This window comes from Hemicordylus capensis, chromosome 6 (assembly GCF_027244095.1).
Source record: "Hemicordylus capensis ecotype Gifberg chromosome 6, rHemCap1.1.pri, whole genome shotgun sequence".
Taxonomy (NCBI): domain Eukaryota; kingdom Metazoa; phylum Chordata; class Lepidosauria; order Squamata; family Cordylidae; genus Hemicordylus; species Hemicordylus capensis.
This window is the reverse complement of record NC_069662.1, coordinates 119,907,124-119,925,815: the sequence shown is the minus strand read 5'-3', so window position 1 is coordinate 119,925,815 and position 18,692 is coordinate 119,907,124. Positions and strand designations below refer to the sequence as shown.

The window sequence follows — 18,692 nt, the reverse complement described above, 5'->3', positions numbered from 1 at the left end:
ACTACACCACACAGTCTCCACACTGTATTGTCCTAGGGCCCTTGTCCTAAGACCTTTGTGCCTATTATATGGATATGAAAAGCACTGTCCAACATCCTGACTAAGTGTGCGCCCATGAACTGACAATCAGCATTCCTGCTGTGAAGAGCTTCCCGAGGTCCCCAGCATGTATCACACATGGTGGCCAGAGCAGGGGGTGGGGGTGGATTTCACCAATCTCTTATTCCTCTCGAAGTGCCCTGTGCCACCTGAAAATATGTCTGTGAGGGCAGTGTGACCTTCAGAGGCATACTTCAGGTTAGGGCAGGATACTTCTGGGGGAAGAAGCGATCAGCTAAAATTGCCCTTCCCGTGCGCGACAGGCACAGCAGAGCTCAGGGAGTTCTCCACAGCAGGGACACTTCTCAGTGAATAGATGAACCATTGAATTTACAAAATGAACATTTTAGCATGTGATACACAGTACAAATTTTTAAAAAAATTATTTTGTATTTCATACATTTGAAAAAGTTTAGACTAGTACAGCAATGATTCTTCAGTATCGCTTGATGTTCTGTCTTAAGTCATCCACACTGTACTCTCGTTAAGAGACAATTTTCATCGTATTAGTATTTAGAATATATTTATATATTGTTTTTAAACAAAAAGTTCTCAAACTGGTATAAATAACATAAGGAATGAGAAGATGCTTCCCTGCACATCGCAACTCAAAAGAGCTCACAATCTTAAAAAAGAACACGAGAGATTCCACAGCAAACAACCACTGGGTGGGACAATATGCTGGGATGAAAAGGGCCATTTGCTCTCTCCCTGTTCAACATTAGAGAGCCACCACTTTAAAAGATGCCTCTTTGTCCAGTGTGCAGGGATAACTTTGGAATAAGCTCCCTGCTGAAATAAGAGCATCTCCTTCTCTGTTTGTTTTCAGGAAGAACCTCAAGACCCTTCTCAGGTTTTTAATTAGAATTAATCTTAATAACTTTAAAAAATGTTTTAATAATTTTACTCTGTTGTTTTTATTGTCATGTATTTTAATAGGTGACTTTTAAATATTTTAAATTTTGTACACTGTCTAGAGATATACGTATCAGGCGGTATAGAAATATGAAAAAACAAAACAAAACCATACATACATACATACAATCCACAGGACAGTGCTTTCCTATTTGGACATTAGGGGAGTAAAGTAAAGTTGTGCCCTCGAGTTGGTGTCAACTCGTGGTGACCACAGAGCCATGTGGTTTTCTTTGGCAGAATACAAGAGGGGTTTATCATTGCCTCCTCCCGAGCAGTGTAAGGGACCTATAATATCTAAGAAGCTATCTTCTGAATGAAATCCAGTAGTGGAAGATGACTTATGAAGACACCTACATGTAAAATGTTTTCTGTCTTTAGGAAGTAAATATTCCAAATTCACTTCATCAGCTGTGTCATGTTAACATAAAGATTCATTTTTTAAAATCACCCCATGGGATGCAGATAAATGTAATATTGACCATATGGAATGGCATAATGGGAAATCAAATGCTTCCTGTACTAGTTCTGTGGAATTTACTCATGTCCACACACCTCTCATGCTCTTTCATGTGCTCTTGATTACTGACAAGACTACTGAGATTGCAACTTGCTTGAAAGCAGCTCCAGCAGACTAGAGACTCTTGCTACATGCTCTAGGTAATCAAAACCAGAGAGGGGTGGAAACAAAGTGCTATATCAGCCATGGCTGACAGGAGGAGAATAGAAATACTGTACAATAGGCAGCATCCAGACTAAGCTAGTCATGACTAAGTCCCATTGGCTCACATATTGACTAAATAGCGGAAGTATTATCTTCTATATACTTATTTCTCTTAGTCAGCCATGCATGGTTAGGATTTAGCAGTGGAACTCTTGCAACACTCTACAAGAGTTCCCGCCATTGGTGGCGGGTGGTGGCAGCAGGTCGCAAAGCGGCCTGAGAAGGTGGCCTGGGCTGGGAGGAGGAGGTGGGAGGCAGCGGTGGCAGCAGGACGGACTGGCCCTGCCCTGCCTGGAGAAGGAGTAGGCAGTGGCAACCCAGCCTGGCCTGACCACCGGGAGCAGGAAGCGGGAGGAGGAGGAGGAAGCGGCGGGACGGACTGGCCCTGACAACAGGAGAGGAGAGGAGGCGCCAGCAAGAGGAGAAGGAAAGGGGAACAGACTGGTGCGGGGGGGGGAGAAGCAGAGAGACTGGAAAGCCGGCCATAAACCGTGGCCAGGGAGTGGGGGGGGAGAAGCGGCCTGGCAGTGGGGGGTGGAAGTGGGTGTGTGCCGGGACTGGGGACTGGGGCAGAAGGCTTGGGGGGGAGATGTCATAGTGCAGACATCTGACTCAGAAGAGTCAGAGGAGGAACGGGAGGATTCACCTGCTAGTGAGGGCTCAGAGGCACAGCAACAGGATTTGGCAGGGAGACCAGACTCTGAAGCTGAGGAATCGGAACAGCTGCCAGACATGAATCCTGATCAGGAGCAGGCTGATCAGGAGGAGGCTGGGATTTCACCTGTCTTGAGAAGACGTCTCAAAAGGAAAGCTCAGTGGGAGACATGCAGGAGCAGGAGATCACAAGAGAGGAAGCAGAAGTGCTGACTCAGGGAACCCTGATTGGCTGCTGGTTCTCCTGAGCCATATATCAAGCAGTCTGTGATTTCAACTGATGCTGTTAGCAACTTTCACTGACCGTGGATCATGTTCTATTTTGAATTCTCAACTTTTCCGAGTTCCAGTTTGCCCTTGTTCTGTTCTTTCCTGCTCTGTGTTCTTGTTCCATTAATTCCCTGCTCTGGTGTCCTTGTTCTTTTTCATTCCCTGCACTGTTGTTTTCTTTTCAGTTATTACTCAGTTATTGTTAGAGGGGGGTACCTAGTTTAGTTCAGGGGACTTGATTCATTTACCATTTTCTTTGTGAGCCTTTTGTTTTCCTTCATGCAGCTTTGCTGCTACTTTCTGTTAACTCACAGGAGGAGTGCTGAAGCGGGTTGTAAATCCTGTTGGGTTAGCCGAGCTAACAGATTTACGACAGGAGTGTACTACCACACAGATGCTCTGTGCGGGATCTGCTAGTTGAAAGTAATAGGACAATGAACAACAACAAATATTTATATACTGCTTTTCAACAAAAGTTTCCAAAGCGGTTTACATAGAGAAATAAAAAACAAACAAACAAGAAAGATGGATCTCTGTCCTGAAATGTCTCAGTCTAAAAAGAAACCATAAGATTGACACCAGCAACAGTCACTGGAGGTACTGTGCTGGGGTTGGATAGGGCCAGTTACTCTCCCCCTGCTAAAAAAGAAGAGAATCACCATGGTAAAAAGGCACATCTTTTTCCAGATAGCAGAGGTTTAGGACAAGTGAGGTCACGACTAACTTGTTATTTAATTTCAACTAGCTTAACCTGTGCAGAGAATCTGCACGCTAGAATTTGATTGCTCCCCTCACCTCCTGCCACAGCCCCCCTGACATCAGAGATCTCTCCAACCTCACCTGAGCTGCACTCCTGCTCCTCCTCCTCCATCCAGTTGTTTCCACTCCCCTCACCCCTGAAAAGTCACTGCTGAAGAGTTGCTGGTGCCTACTGGCCAAGCTGCAGCCCCCTATCCCCAGAGACCTCCTCACCCAAGCCCCGCTCTTGCTCCTCCCCAAAGGAGCAGCAGCAGCAGCAGCAGTTGACCAGGCCCTTCCTTGCTGCCGCTACTGCCATGGCCGAGGCCGCTGACAGCCCCAGGCCTGTCCATTGCCTGCCTGCCTCCACCAATAGCGTCAGTAGCCCCAAACAGCAGCATTGGTTGACCGGGCCCTTCCTTGCTGCCAATAGGCACCGCCATGGCTGCTCGTCCCCCTCAGGCTGCTGACAGGCTCAGGCCTGTCCCTCGCCCTCTCTTCTTTCTCTCTTCCCCTCCCTTTTTACTCTTTTTCTCTCTCCTCCTCTCACTCTTCCCCCCTTCCTTTCTTCCCCTCCCTCCCCCCTCCCTTCCTGAGTTAACAGATCTTATTCATCTTGTTTCCTCATCTAATTCACACAACGGCAGCCTCCTTCTTCTGAAGGGGGCTCTTTCCTCCCTCATGACCCCTCTCTTCGCAGACCCCTGCCCACTATCCTTTTATATAGAAAGATTCTTCTTCTCTACAAGCAAGAACATCTTCCGACCAGTAACAGTTGCATTCCAACTGTCCCTAACTATCACAGACTCCTCCTCCCTGTCTGCATATGGAATCTCCACTGCCCAATCACCACAGTGGCACAGGCTCCTCCTCCCTATCTGCATATGGAATCCCCACTGCCCAATCACCATAGTGCTTCTGCTTGCGAACTCTTGCAAGAGCTGCCACACATGGGATTGGCCACAGGTACATCTTAGACAATTATACATAGAGATGAGAGTTCCATTAAGTACTCCAGCCAGTATGTCAGCACCTGAAATTAATGAGATATAAGTTAGTAATGACTCACTTGTCTCATTGATTTCAAACAGTGCTAAATCATGACTAACTAGCCTAGATATTGCCTAGTGGAAATTTAAGCTTTCCTTTTTCCAATCAAGTGGCAAACACAGATTGTCCAATCCAGGCTCAGTTACTCTTGTTGGTAGGAAAATGATCAGACAGCACCCATGTTTGGGAGCCATAAAGGGCAGTTTTAGTGGAGCACTGAGAGCACTCTGGCAAGAAAATTAATTATGGTGTTATTCAGTTGTGTTCTCTGACAACATTTTAAAAGTCTCTAAAGGCTGTTTTTTTTTCCACCCGAGGCTTTTAATTGGACTGTGCTTCTAAATTGTTTTAAGGTTTTTATTTTTAATCTGTCCTATGTTATAAACTGCCCAGAAACGGAAGATTGGGGAGGTATACAAATCTGAATGAATGAAATTATGTTTCCTTCTTTTACTCTCTCTCTCCCAGCTAATGAAAAGTTTCCCCCTTTCCCTTTGTTTCCTCATTTTGTCTCATGTCTGTGTTAGATTGTGAACCTGTGGCAGGGACTTGTGTTTTTTCCATGGTTTTACAGTGCCTAGGAAATTAGGTGGGTTTTTTTCTTTTAAAAAGAATAGATTATTATGGCAAAGAAAAAAGCTTTATCTTGCAAGGATGTCAACAAAATCACAACATGGTTACATTTTCCATTTAAAAAAAATTAAACCCATAGAGTGGGTTCATAATGATAAACTATTGTTTATTTAAAGCAAGATTTATTTAACAAGCTTTGATTAGCATCACACATTACCATCAAATTTTGGTTTGTTTCACCATATTGTAGTTTTTTTGGGTCCCACTCCTTGTTCTTACCTCCCATTATGTACGCTTGTCTCTCTCTATGTGAAAGTCCTGCAAGGGAGGAACTACAGAAAAAAAACAAGATTAAACCTCAAACTGTGGGTTCAGACATCACCCAGGACCATGGTTAGGACAAACAAATCAAATTCAAACTGTGAGTTCAGATAGTGGTTTGACTGCCTGAAATAAACCACAGTTTGTTGACTGTTGCTGGTGGGTTCAGACATAAAAGCTAATTACATTAGACTAACTTAACCATGGTTCTGTGTGATGTCTGAACCCATTCAGTGTCAGCTATTATTACTAGCAGCAACTATCTCAGTACTGTTCACATGATATATAGGTCTGCCAAATCTCAGAAATGATCCTTGAAGTACCAGCCAAGAGACAACGAGGCTTTTCACATGTGCATGAAAAACTTGGCTAAGGGATCCCAGCTCGGTTTTCCATGTATGTGTGAACCACTGGGATCGGGCCCGATCCCAGCAGCTACACCGCAACAAACCCATCTAAGTAGCCTACCTTTAAAATGTGGTTAAGGGAGTGAACACTGCCTTAACCTCATTTATTTGCTTGCAACTGACACACTCGGGGGAGGGGGGAGTCCCATAATGCACTGCACATTCACACGGTGCATTATTGCAGCTCCGGGAGGCGGGGCAACACACAGCCCAGGGAAGCAAGCACAGTCATCTGCGGGGAGGATGAGTGTCACCCACTCTCCCCGCAGACCGTCCTGGAGCAATTCTCACTGATCATGAGAAGAGCTCCAATATTTCCCCCTTTCTGTAGTTTAATATAAAAGTTTTAAAACCCTTGGAACTGCACAAAAATGAATAGTAGTGGGAAGTAGCTCTGCATGATACAGCAAGATACAAAAAAAGTGGGAAGTTGTTTTTAAACAACTCTGCTAAACTTATAATATGGACCCAATTCTGCCCTTTCCATTGGTGGTAACAGCTCCACTGAAATAAAATGGAGAGGTAATCATATAACAAACAGCACTGGAAGAATTGGGCCAGTGTCTTTATATAGTATTGATCCCTGCTGGGGTTTGCTTGTTAGATGTGAATGTTATAAATTCACATGATTTTATCCACGGTATACAGTATCATGGGAAGTTTTCTTTTATTGCTGTTGATCATTTTCTCTCTTATTATTTCTTTGGAGAAATGCAGGGTTATTATCCCAAGCATTAGCCAGCTGTCCTGCTGGAGTCCCCTTTACTGAATTTCAGGTTTTTTTCTCTCTCTCTCTTTTAAATCCCCTCCTTGTGGCTAATCTTTAGTTGCATTTTAATTGTTTTTGGCTGAAGAATGTGTTTTGTCATTACTACCTGTCGACTAGAAATTCTCTTTATTTAGCGTAGGTGGCACTAATTGTTTACTAATGAAAACCTTATTAGAATCAACACAGATTGCGATGAATGTAGGTCATTATGATGGAAAAGTTGCATTCTTTTTATCAAATCTTGCAAGGTTCCTTCACATGCATTTTACAGTTAAATATTTAGACCAGGGGTGGGGAACCTTGGCCCTCCAGATGTTTTTTATTATTATTACCACAATTATTATTAACACAATAATTGTGGCTGGGGATGATGGGAGTTGTAGTTCAAAAACAGCTGGAGGGCCAAGGTTCCCCACCCCGATTTAGACCCATGATTACCCATAATATCTAACTTGCAGACCATCAGACTGCAATGGTTTCAGATGACCAAGTACAAGATGGTGGACTCTTATCATCTGACAACATCATTACTCTTGGGGAGACAACTGTAGTGACCAGCCAACATAGTAAAGCCAACATTACCTTGGTCCATTACCTACCTTACATTTCTGTGTGTTGCGATATGCAGTAACTTTGGCTGTAATTCTTCCACTTCAGGTGTTAATGAATATGGCAAAACTAGGATGATTATCCCTTGAGAAGTCCATAATGCTGGGAAATGTTGAAGGAAAGAGAAGAAGACGACAACCAGCAGCAAGGTGGATGAACTTGATTATGACAACAGTGAATACACTACTGAGAGACCTTAAAGGCCAAGTTGAAGATGGATCATCCTGGAAAGAATCTATCTATGTGGTCGCTAAGAGTGGATACCAACTTGATGGCAATCAATCAGTCAATTACTAACTTCTCAGCCAATCCTAAGCATGTTTCTCAAAAGCAAGTCCCACTTTATTCAACTGAGTTCTTTCCTAGATAATAGTTCAAAAACGGGAAAACACTAAGGGAGGATTCATGCAACTACTTTCCTTCCTGATGGAGATTTTCTGCTATTACCTCACAGTTATGATCCTTGTCTAAGAGTCAAAATTACAAGGAATCAACACACTTTGGAATCAAGAGTAAGTATGAGGTTAGTGAACATGGGGAACTTCTTGAATCTGACTTGGCTTGGAATCCCACTGAATTATTGGACTTTTCACACAATCTGCATCTATGTGTAAATGAAAAGCAATGACTGGAAAAGTCATCATGTGATGAAAAGTAATTATGTGAATCCTTACAAACTAGAATTAAACCTTTTCTCAAGACAAGCTCTTTTTCAAGGCATATTTATACACTGTTTAAATTATAGGTAGTGTCAACAATTGTAGATTTATTTCAGGAGTAGCTTGCTAATGAAGTGAGGTGAGATGATGGCCTCAGATGTTGCCTGTGCTCTGGGGCAGCAAATGCAGGCCTCCTTCCCACCCCACTCTGTGCTGTCTTACCTGTCTGCCACTGCTGCCCACTCTTCAGCATGAGGGGCATAGCCAGAGGCATCTAGGCGTCGCCTTGAGTGATCCCAAAACTAAAGCTAGCACTGGTAGTGATCCCAAAGATCACTGGTAGTGATCTCTGAGTGATCCCTAAACTAAAGCTAGCACTATCTGAAATATTTTAACCTCATCTTTCAATATCATGTTTTGAAAGTATTTTACAACATTTATTTAAAAACAAAGAAAATTAAACTGATAAAACAGCATTCAACTTCAACAGATCTGGTCAACGGGAATCACAGGGTGTTGGACTAGGACCGGGAAGATCTGGGTTGTGAGGATAAAAATAAACATGTACACCACTCTGAGCTCCTCAGAGGAAGAGCGGGATATAAATGTAATTAATTAATTAATTAATTAATTAATTAATTAATCTGAAGCCATTTAAACTGCTAAAAGCCTAGGCAAAATTATCATTTTACCTGATGCCTAAAAGTAATCAAGTTTTACTTTGAAAAGAATATGGTGGTTACAGTCTAGATCCAGCTTGAAGAATGTATAAGAATATGGTAACATGCTAAAATTACTGGGGGTGGGGGGATCTAGTGGCAATATTACCATGCCCCCCCTCAAAGGTTTTATGAAGTCATTCTCAGTTACCCATCTTCATTATTTATTAATCCTCATTATTTGAAACTATCTGGTACAAGAATTATCTCATTTGTGGAACACTTATGCAATAGTACATTATTTTCAGAGGGATCCCCTTGGCACTATTTCAGATATATGAGTCACTCGCTGTCACTTTGTAACTCCATGAGCTGTTTTGAGCATAGCTATCAGGTAATATTCCTTAACATATCTGCCATGCCTGATGTCTGTGGGCTCTTGAAAAAGCAGGCAGTTTGTGGAGCTGTAAAAGGGTAAGTTAGTGCTGAGATAAGGTTTTTCAAAACTTTTATTGCCACATCTTTCTTTTTCCAAGAAAAAGCAAAGGAGTTCAGAGACAGGAAATTTCAGAATACTTTGAAGCTATGAACAACCTCAGGGTCTAATATAATCATAAGGCTTAAATTAACAGCAGCCATGTTGGTGAAACCAGTTTAGAAGTAAAATAAAGATGATCAGCTTCTTGCACACATTTTCCAAAGACGAAATTTAATACTGTTTGCAACAGAAAGTATTATTTAACTAGAGATGCAACTATTAAAAGCACTGATCAAACTAACTGGAGAAAGCTACTTCTAAATTATGGTTTCTAACACTATGGTTATAAATTATGTTTTGGGGACAGGAATATGGGAAGGTTAGTGGTGTAGAAAATACAATCTGGCTAATTTTAAAATATTTTTAATCACATATCTGATTTTCATATATTAAAGCATCTGAATATAGGGTTTCCATTTTGCACAATGGTAATGTTTTTGCCATTAAATTCTCTTTTTCTCCCCTCTGTACTTCTGGCTTAAATGAATGTTGTGGAGACACATGGCTGGCTTGGTGAATTTGAGCATTTAGCAATTCTAAGACCAGATGCCTGCTAAATAGAATGCCAAATAAATGTGCTGGCATCTTCCATGTTTTGGGAAGATGATTGGATGATGATGATTCCATGGCAACCTGCTCTGTAGGAACTTGGAGAATACCGTCACAATCCACAGAATGCACCACCCCCACAAAGAATCCTAAGGAAGGCACACACAGACTTTTCTAAATCAGCATCAGTTCTCCATAAGCTATACCACCCGTTTAGCCCCCCTCCTCCTGTTTCTTGTCAGCCAACTCAAAAACGCAGACTGTTTGTTTCTCAGACTAGATTAAATACACACACAGAGAATGATGTGCCCTGCATTCTAGAGATATCAACTATGATGTGGCCTGCATTCTAGAGATATCAACTGATCATCAGTGCCCATTAAGCAAGCACTATTAGCTCTTCAAAACTACTGTATATATATTTTAAAAACCTAGAAGAGGTCTTCTCCTTACCGTGTACAACTGAACAGCATGGTGAAACTATTATTCCTTCCAATGTCACTATAGAGACTATATCAAGAGACAGAATTAGCCACTGTGATGAAATGCAGATCTCAGTTTTAGCTCAAGACTGATACTTCAACTCTACTCTGAGGGCTCTGAATGTGGAAAGTTCTTCCTCCCTTTTGGTACTGATTATGTTAACCTCTTGCCTCCTGTTATAGAAGGGACAGAACCTGAGGTAGTCTTAATCCCTTTTTCACAATAGGTAACCAGTTCAAACCAAACATATCTTTAGACATGCAAGTTAAAACCATTTAAGGAGGAGGCACATTAAGTCTGGAGGGAAAACCTCAACCTTAGTTTGGCCCAAGACCAGAATTCTTCATTGGATCTCAAGATACGCCAGCAACCTTCATTGGATCTCAGAGCTGTCTGGCAGAGTGGAAAAGCCTTCTCCTTCTTTAATTGTTATAAATGTGGGCCAAGACCCTAGCCATTTTGTCACCAATCACTAGTCACCACCTTGCATCCTCTACTAGTGTCCAGAAAGGGAAATGCTGTCGAGATTAATGCTCTCTCAGCCAGGGAACTGCCTATTTGCTGAACTCAGGTAAAACTAGTTTTAGTCAGCTGGTTAATGTTTTTGTATTTTCTTTTGAATTCCTGTGAACCTTTCCTTACTCTCAATATCTCCTATTTCCCCTAATTCTTTATTCTGTGTACAATTCTTATTTTCTTAATAAATTTCATGTTATTAAAATGGCTTCAGTCTGGTTTTAAAGGTTCTGGAAGGTTACTTGCAAAACAGTTCCCCATGTATATCATATTAGGGATGTGCTGAAACACAATTTGGTTGTCCAACTCACCGGCACCTCCCTTTAAATTTGAGGGTTGACACAACCCCTTTAATGTGGAGAGCAGGTTTGTACCTACTACTCCTCTGCTCGCTGCCACTGCCGTTATCCTGTTAAGCACCTCGGTGACACACGAGCAAAACGCCGAGGTTAACGGAGCACTCGCTCCGTTAACCTCAGCTAAGGGGAGGGGGAATTAGCGAGGTTTGCTGCCAGGAGCCACACAGCTCCTGTTGCAGCACAAGATCGCCAAAAAGCGGGCTAGGCTCCCTTAGCCCACCTTTTGGTGATCGTGAGAATCGCCTCATTGTAGTCTAGAGCTGGGTTGTGTGGTCTCTGGCTGTACAATGCCTGTAAGTCCCAAGCTGAACAGTTCTAGATTGTTGAAGCTGGGTCTGAACCTAGTCAGTAGTTTTAGATCCGTCTTCAACTGGTGGCAGCATGCTCCTAAACTGGTATCAGAACAATCTCTCTACTAAGGGTAGATCCCAGAAAACTTAGAGTAACCCAGTTTGTCACAGTCATTTATGTTGCTTATGAGGGTCTTCATACAATTAGTCAAAACATGGCTGAACTTCATTTTGGTCTTTGTGTGATACACTTACAACCCCTTTCAATGGCAATATCATGATATCTCATCTTCACCTTACCTGTGAGTTGGAGGATAGCCTTGATGTGGAATGCCTGGCTAGATGAGAACTTGTAGGAGGACCCAAAAGCTTTTATCACATCATATTCTGGGTAAAAAACAAGACACAAACAGAAGTCTATATATTATATGGTCAATCTGCACAGACAAGGTACTATTACAGCGGAATAACATTTATATTTTTAATTTGAAAATTGCTCACCAGCTTTATTGTGTACTGTATGTCCCCACAACCACTCTTTAAGGTAAATCACTCCTAATCTCATGTTACAGATGAAGAACTGAGATACAGTGTTTTGTTCAAATGGATCCAGAGAGAAGGGCAACTTAAACCTATCTTTCTCAAGTTGCTCTCTGTCCATGGGACCTTCAACATCACTGAGGAAAGGAGCTTGTTTCTGAGGTTTCTAGGACCTCAACAATTCTAAGGCAAATGAGCTAAAACTAGGACTTTGGATATGCCCTGAAACTATTCCAGCCCTGCTTATGGTAAGAACAGTCAAGAGCTAGATACTCTAGAGCAGGGATTCTCAACATTGGGTCCCCAGATGTTATTGGACTTCAACTCCCATAATCCCCAGCCCCAATGGGCTTTGGTTGGGGATGATGGGAGTTGAAGTCCAATAATATCTGGGGACCCAATGTTGAGAATCCCTGCTCTAGAGTTTAATTTAATTATAGTGAGTATATATCTCAAAATGTGTGTGCGTTCATTTTTTGCACAAAATACTATGTGCAAAACTTGGTAGTTTATTTTGGTTTGTCAATTTAGAATTTGTATCTCCAGCAGCGTATGTTCAAAATTTATTCAGTGGTGTCCTGCAGAACTGGGTATTTTAGCAACACCCCATTATTGCTTTTCCACTTCAGGTTGCAATAGCAACAGTGGACACATTTGCATTCAGACCTGTGGATCCAATGGACCTGCGGTTCCTGTCTGCATTCAGACAAAATTGAGAGCAGGCTCTCTACAGTCAGAGAAATTGCAGAGAGGAGAGGGAACTGGCGGTGCAGGCTTCCTTCTTGCTTGAAAGAGAGCCCACACAGCCAATCATGCCCAGGGAGAGGAAGGAGGGTTAGAGTGAATGCAGCCTCCAGTTATTCCTACATCACGCTCCCAGAATGGAACCCTGGTTATGAGCACTACAAACCAAGGGTTCAAACTGGAGTCTGTGGAGCACAACCTCAGGTCACTGGACAAACGGGACCGGAGTTGAACACATTCAGACATAATGGTAGGGAAACCTCTGGCCCCTGCAACTCCAGTTCTGCATTACGTGCAAATGTGGCCACTGTTACCACACATGCAGCAGAATGGACAGTCCTTCCTTCTTCAGTCCTAAATATGTGTGGCAGGTTGGGGGGGGGGGGAGTTGGTCAGGACCACACACATTGAAAGGGTTAAACTCTCCCTCCCCTGCACCACAATTCCAATCCTAATTCCCCACCCCCAACCCATGGCTGCAATTCCGAAATTAAGTGGGGGGAAATGAACAGAAGATAATGCTATTTAGAAATTAAAGGGTTAATGGGAGAGAATCCCATTGACCATTGAGACAGTAAATGCCTAGAATGCAAAAAAAAAAAAAATGCTGTCTCAGCAATTGCTTCTACATATATCTTTGATTGATCTACACCTGGGAGCATTTGCACAGCTGTTACACTGCTGTTGCTGAGTCATATTTTCTGCATTAATAATTGTGACTATTTATGTGCAGGGAAAATACAGTTGGACAACAGCTGGATGGCAACATAATATAATTTTCTCATAAAGAGAAGTCAATAAACTGTGACAATTCCAGACTAAACACCACTTCTGAAAGTCTCCTTGTTTGTTGTTGTTGTTGTTGTTGGTGTGTGTGTGTGTGTGTGTGTGTGTGTATACACACACACACACACACACCATGTTTTCAGTGACTGGACACCAGGAGTTCTTGGCAACTGATAAGAGCTAACTAAAAGCATAGAATGAAGGCTGCATAAGATTTCCTTTACACAAATACCCAGCAGCATGGGAGCCACATCAACTTGGTAAGATCTTACACTGGTCACGCATGTGAACAACACATGTGACTGGTCCCACACATGTGGTTGAGTTATTCTTACACATTCTCCTGCTGTGTGGGATCACACCATGTTGAAAGTGACTCCCACATTTCTGGGTGTTTGTGTGTGCACGTGAATGGCACCTAAGAAAGGACTCTATGTTTATCAAGGCCTAACAGGGTGAACCAAGGACTAACTGGCACTCTCCGTGCCAACTTTCATTTAGTTGCAGAGGGATTAAATTACATTCTTAACTTCAGTTTAATGCATTTTAATGTTTATTTCTATATATCCAGGACTCTTTAATTTAGCATAATTATTGAGATGAACTTCAGCTAACATTACAAGAAAATTGCAACTTGTCATAAAACAAGAGGCCCATATTGTAGCTGAGCTGTTAACACACTGAGATACCCTGTTAGAATATCTTAATAATGCAAATAAGTCCTCCTCACTCCCCACTATGATACTGCTTTGGTGACTTGATTAATTATTATGAAGCCAAATGGCTAACAAAAGAGGGTATAAATAAAAATATCTTCTCATGTCCAATAAAAGAGTGTAAATTTTAACTACGGCGCATGACAGCAAGTGTAAGCAAGAATTATACACAATGCAACTCACTGAATGAGTTAATATGCTCAGGGCCTTTGTTGCTAGAAATAGTTTGCTCTGTATTATAATCATCCATTGTAGCTGCACTCAGCTGCAATTTTGGTTTCTCCTTTCAGTGTATTCAATGACATTTCTAGTACAGCACAGGCTTCCAGCACTAGCTATGCCTGACACAAAGAGATGTGTCTGTACAGGTGCTTTAAGTTTCTTCTGTCCTCACATTCAAAATCTAATGGTTCTGATCCAAAGACCCTCACAGAAGTAGGGGTAAAAACTGGGAGCAGACAAACTTCCTATCAAGGAAGGAGTCAGCATTCAAGCAGATAATACAGATTTTAGAAAATTCAGAGCTTCCTACCCAAAAGTTTTATTCACAATTCAGCTAGGAGCAAAACCAATCTCTACACTGTTATTGAACAGCTTTTCCTTAGAAAAGCTCATAGGTTAGGCTGTTTAAAAGATACAAGATAACCCTTTTCATAGATCTTTTTAAAAGTTATAAAAATATTTTACTTAATTTCAGACAGGACAGAAAGTTGTGGCAGTCATCAGCCAGAGAAAATGCAGTAAAGGACAGTTTTCTCTCTCTCTGAAATATATTTCTTATATTTTAGTATCAAAATGAATGTAAGGAAGGCCTTAATCAGCTTCTTGTTGACAAGGATACAGACTGCAGTGATTCAAATAGAAGGACTTTGAAAGGATAATCATCCTGCTAACCTTAGAGGGGTCAGGTACTTGAAGATTTTTATTTTTAAAAAAATAGAAAGGTCAGTGGCACATTTCATGTTCAGGCAAAGTAAACAAAACTATGGTTTGCCAATATCTGTGGTACTCCCCACCCCCACCCTGCCCCAAGGCATTTTCTTCTACACACAAGCAGTTCTGACCATTCTCAAGGTTAAACTCATGGTTTTTGCACTGTGTGAACCGGATGCAACCTGTTATCAAAAGTCACTGGGGATAGAGGGAAGTGTTGTGCGAATAAGGTCTAAATGTCACACATCAAGGGAGGAGAAAACTTAGCTATGGTTGTCCGAAAGAAAGAAAGAAAGAAAGAGCACAAATCAAGTCAAGTCAAGTCAATATCAAGTCAAGTTTTATTTACGGTCCTAGACCAAACAATCCATACATGCAAAAGGCGGAACAAATTTATAAGAAACTATAGAGTTTCTCATTCTCATTATTATTATTATTATTATTATTATTTCGATTTCTATACCGCCCTTCCAAAAATAGCTCAGGGCGGTTTACAAAGAGAAACAACAAATAAATAAGATGGCTCCCTGTCCCCAAAGGGCAAAAGCAATATAGCAAAATTTAGCTACGGAGTTAAAAATTAAAACATCCTCATCAGAAAGCAGAAATTTAACAAGTTTTTCAGCAGATTGATCCATCTGTTTACAGACCAGAGGTAAAATTAAGTGCTCCCTCAGTTGCCTATGTATTTTACAGGATAATAGAATATGCTCAATAGATTCTATTTTCCCTCTGCCACATCTACAGCAGCGTTCTTCCGGGGGAATACCACTGTATCTCCCGGCTAATAGTGCAGAGGGAAAAGAATTTGTTCTTGCCCTTGTAAATGCCCACTGAAATTTGCTGAGTGTAATATGGGACAAATAATTCACTGGTGAAAGATCCCATCTAGTTCTTACTCCTTTGTAGAATTCTATTAAAGAAGCCCAGTTATTTTGTAATTCAATATCTGTCAAACGCTGTTTCACTATTCTTTTAGCATTTACCAAGTCTAACTCCAGCAGCTGTTCAGGGTCTATTCCTAGGGTAGCAAGCTTTTTGCTAAATACAGTGCACCACTGTGGTTGTGGATTTATCGATAAAAACTGAGGAATTAGGCCCACCGAACATAGGTAGACTCTCAACCAAAAATAAATAATTAAAAGCCAGGCACAAGATTCAGTCTTTATGAGGCCGGCCTCCATACGCAATATTACATTTGAGGTGCATCTCGTAGTACCGAAGATAGCTCTCAAAAAAACTGATTGAATTCTTTCTAGCGTATCAAAATTCACATAAGGTCCCAGTTGGATCCCGTATAAAAGCTGAGGGATAACCTTTGCTGAATATAGTTTTAAAGCTGCAGGAATAAAACTTGCTCCCTGCATTCTGAAAAATCTGTTAATTGCCACCACACTACATTTTGCTGAATTAGCTACTATTCTCATGTGTGCTGCTTTCCCAGCATTTTGTTGAAAAACCACCCCAAGATATTTTATTTGATTGACCTGTTCTAATTTATGGCCATCCAAGGTCTATATAAATTTCCTTGCTTTATTTTTAAAGCACATAATTTTAGATTTGTTATAGTTGATCTTCAAATATTCCTCTTAGCAATATGACGTTAGAACATCTAAAGCTCTTTTGAGCCTAACCTTGGTTTGGAATAAAATAACCACGTCATCTCTGTACATCAGGATCGGGATCTTTTTATTGGCTAATTTAGGTGTGTGGATATCAAGATTTTGCAGCCGTTTATTCAAATCGTTGATGAGAGAGCACAAATCATGAGCTTTTTAAAGGCAAGATGCAGGAATTAGAAGGTTATGTACAAACAAAGTAATAAACCAGATAATTACCTTTCCATTTGGAAGAGATTAGATGTATTTGCAAGAGGTGTCTTTCTGACGAGTCAGGGCTTTTTATAACATGCAACAAGACTCTAACCAGCCACGAACCAGACACAAAATGTGCAGTTCCAGTTAAAAAATGTGCATGTTCAAAATAACATTTGTGCAATTCAACAACCAAAGCCATGCAAAAGTGGTAGCTGATGTAAAAAGGGACTAATAATGTGAAAAATAAATGGGAAAGTCTCAAACTCTTCCATTTCTTTCCATCATCCAGTATGACAGAATCTCCTCAGATTTTGATAATTGGTTTTGACAATTGATAATTGATATAAGAATTCTAATTAGGATTTTAATAATTTTAATAATTTGTTTTATATTATTTTTATTGTGTTGTATGTATTTTAACCTGTGGTTTTAATGTTGGGATTTGTACACCGCCTAGAGATTTACATATCAGGTGGTTTGTTTGATCTAAGATCGTAAATAAACAACTAAACTAAACATATCAGGTGGTATAAAAATATAGATAGATAGATAGATAGATAGATAGATAGATAGATAGATAGATAGATAGATAGATAGAAATATCGGGAGCATCCCTTTCTCACTCTTTTGTCCTCTGAGAGCCCCACTAGTTGTTGCCATTGGGTAGGTTTGGTGGTAGCTTTTGCATCCTCTCAGCAGTTCAAATGGTGACTTTCCTGTAGTAGAATGAGGAGTAGTTCGATAAATAGAGATTTTACAGATTGCCTCTTTCCAGGGTTTTTATTGCGTAGTAGCCAGTTGTAAACTTGCTTTCGCTAATCTGTTCATTTCTTTCCACTAAGCCATTCCATTGAGGATGACACAAGAAAATAGCCTTGTGTTTTATCCCATGGTTATACAAGTATTGGTCCATTTCCAAAGCGGTAAGCTGTGTCCCATTGCAGCCCTGAACTGGATCACCTTGTTTGTAGTAACACTGTCAGCAAATGAAACTTCTGGCCACCTGGAATAGTAATCTACCATTCCCTATAACAAATCTTTGTTTTGCAGGTTGGTTATCAAAAGGCCCCATTATATCCAGAGCATGTTTTCCCCAGGGACTATTGGAATGCTCTATTGGAGTCAAGGCGGAGGCAAATGTCTTCTGCAATTTGTCACATACAGCACAAGCCATATAATGCCCGATATTTTCAATGTGTTTGTCCACAGCTAGCCACCAAAAACTTTCTCTGATTCGCCTTTTATTCAAGCTCATGCCCAGGTGACCTTTGTGGGCAATTTTGATCACTTTTGCTTATAAGGAGGTTGGCACCACCAAATGATCAGTCCTCAACACCAGCTCATCGAGAAGAAACAGCTCCCTTGCTATATTGAAGATGTTCAGGTACCTTATTTTTCCATGGTGAACCATACGTTATATAAGGTTTAAGTTCAGTAAGCACTTGATCAGCACTGAGGGCCACTTTCCATTCAGAAGACACATGATCACTACCTGAGTAGATGAAGCTATTTGCACAATTACTACTCCTTCATCCTTGTCTTCTGAGATCTCCTATTGGCCTAGAAGTGGAATTTGAGATAAACAATTTGCAGTTGTTTTCCGAAGACCTGGAAGATATTCCACCTGAGTGGAAGACCTAGAAGATATTCCTGAGTGGGCAGATATCCACTGCCTGAGTGGATGAAACTATTTGCGCAATTACTATTCATTCTTCCTCTTCTTCTGGGATCTCCTCTTGGCCTGGAAGTGCAATTCGAGATAAACAATCTGCAGTTGTATTCTGAGGACTTAGAAGATATTCCACCTGGAAATCACAATACAGAAGTCTGGTGATCCATTTGGCTATTCTTTGGGTTGCTCGTGTAAACCACCCCCACCCCCATAACCCACATGTTACACTAAGGCGAGGATTAACGCAGAGGCAGCGTATGCCTATGGCAGCAAAATTTGAGGAGCAGTGGTGGCAGCAGCTT

The 18,692-nt window shown here is 41.2% G+C and overlaps 1 long non-coding RNA gene across 1 annotated transcript in view; it reads right to left on the bottom strand.

Moving 5' to 3' along the window:
• Positions 1–9,745: 9,745 nt before the first annotated feature.
• Positions 9,746–18,692, bottom strand: part of LOC128330598 (uncharacterized) — a 74,999-nt gene continuing 66,052 nt past the window's right edge. The window contains exons 2-3 of the long non-coding RNA XR_008310173.1: positions 11,483–11,569; positions 9,746–10,044 (exon numbers count right to left, since the gene is read on the bottom strand). This is a non-coding gene — a long non-coding RNA (uncharacterized LOC128330598). The remainder of the gene's footprint in view (positions 10,045–11,482; positions 11,570–18,692) is intronic.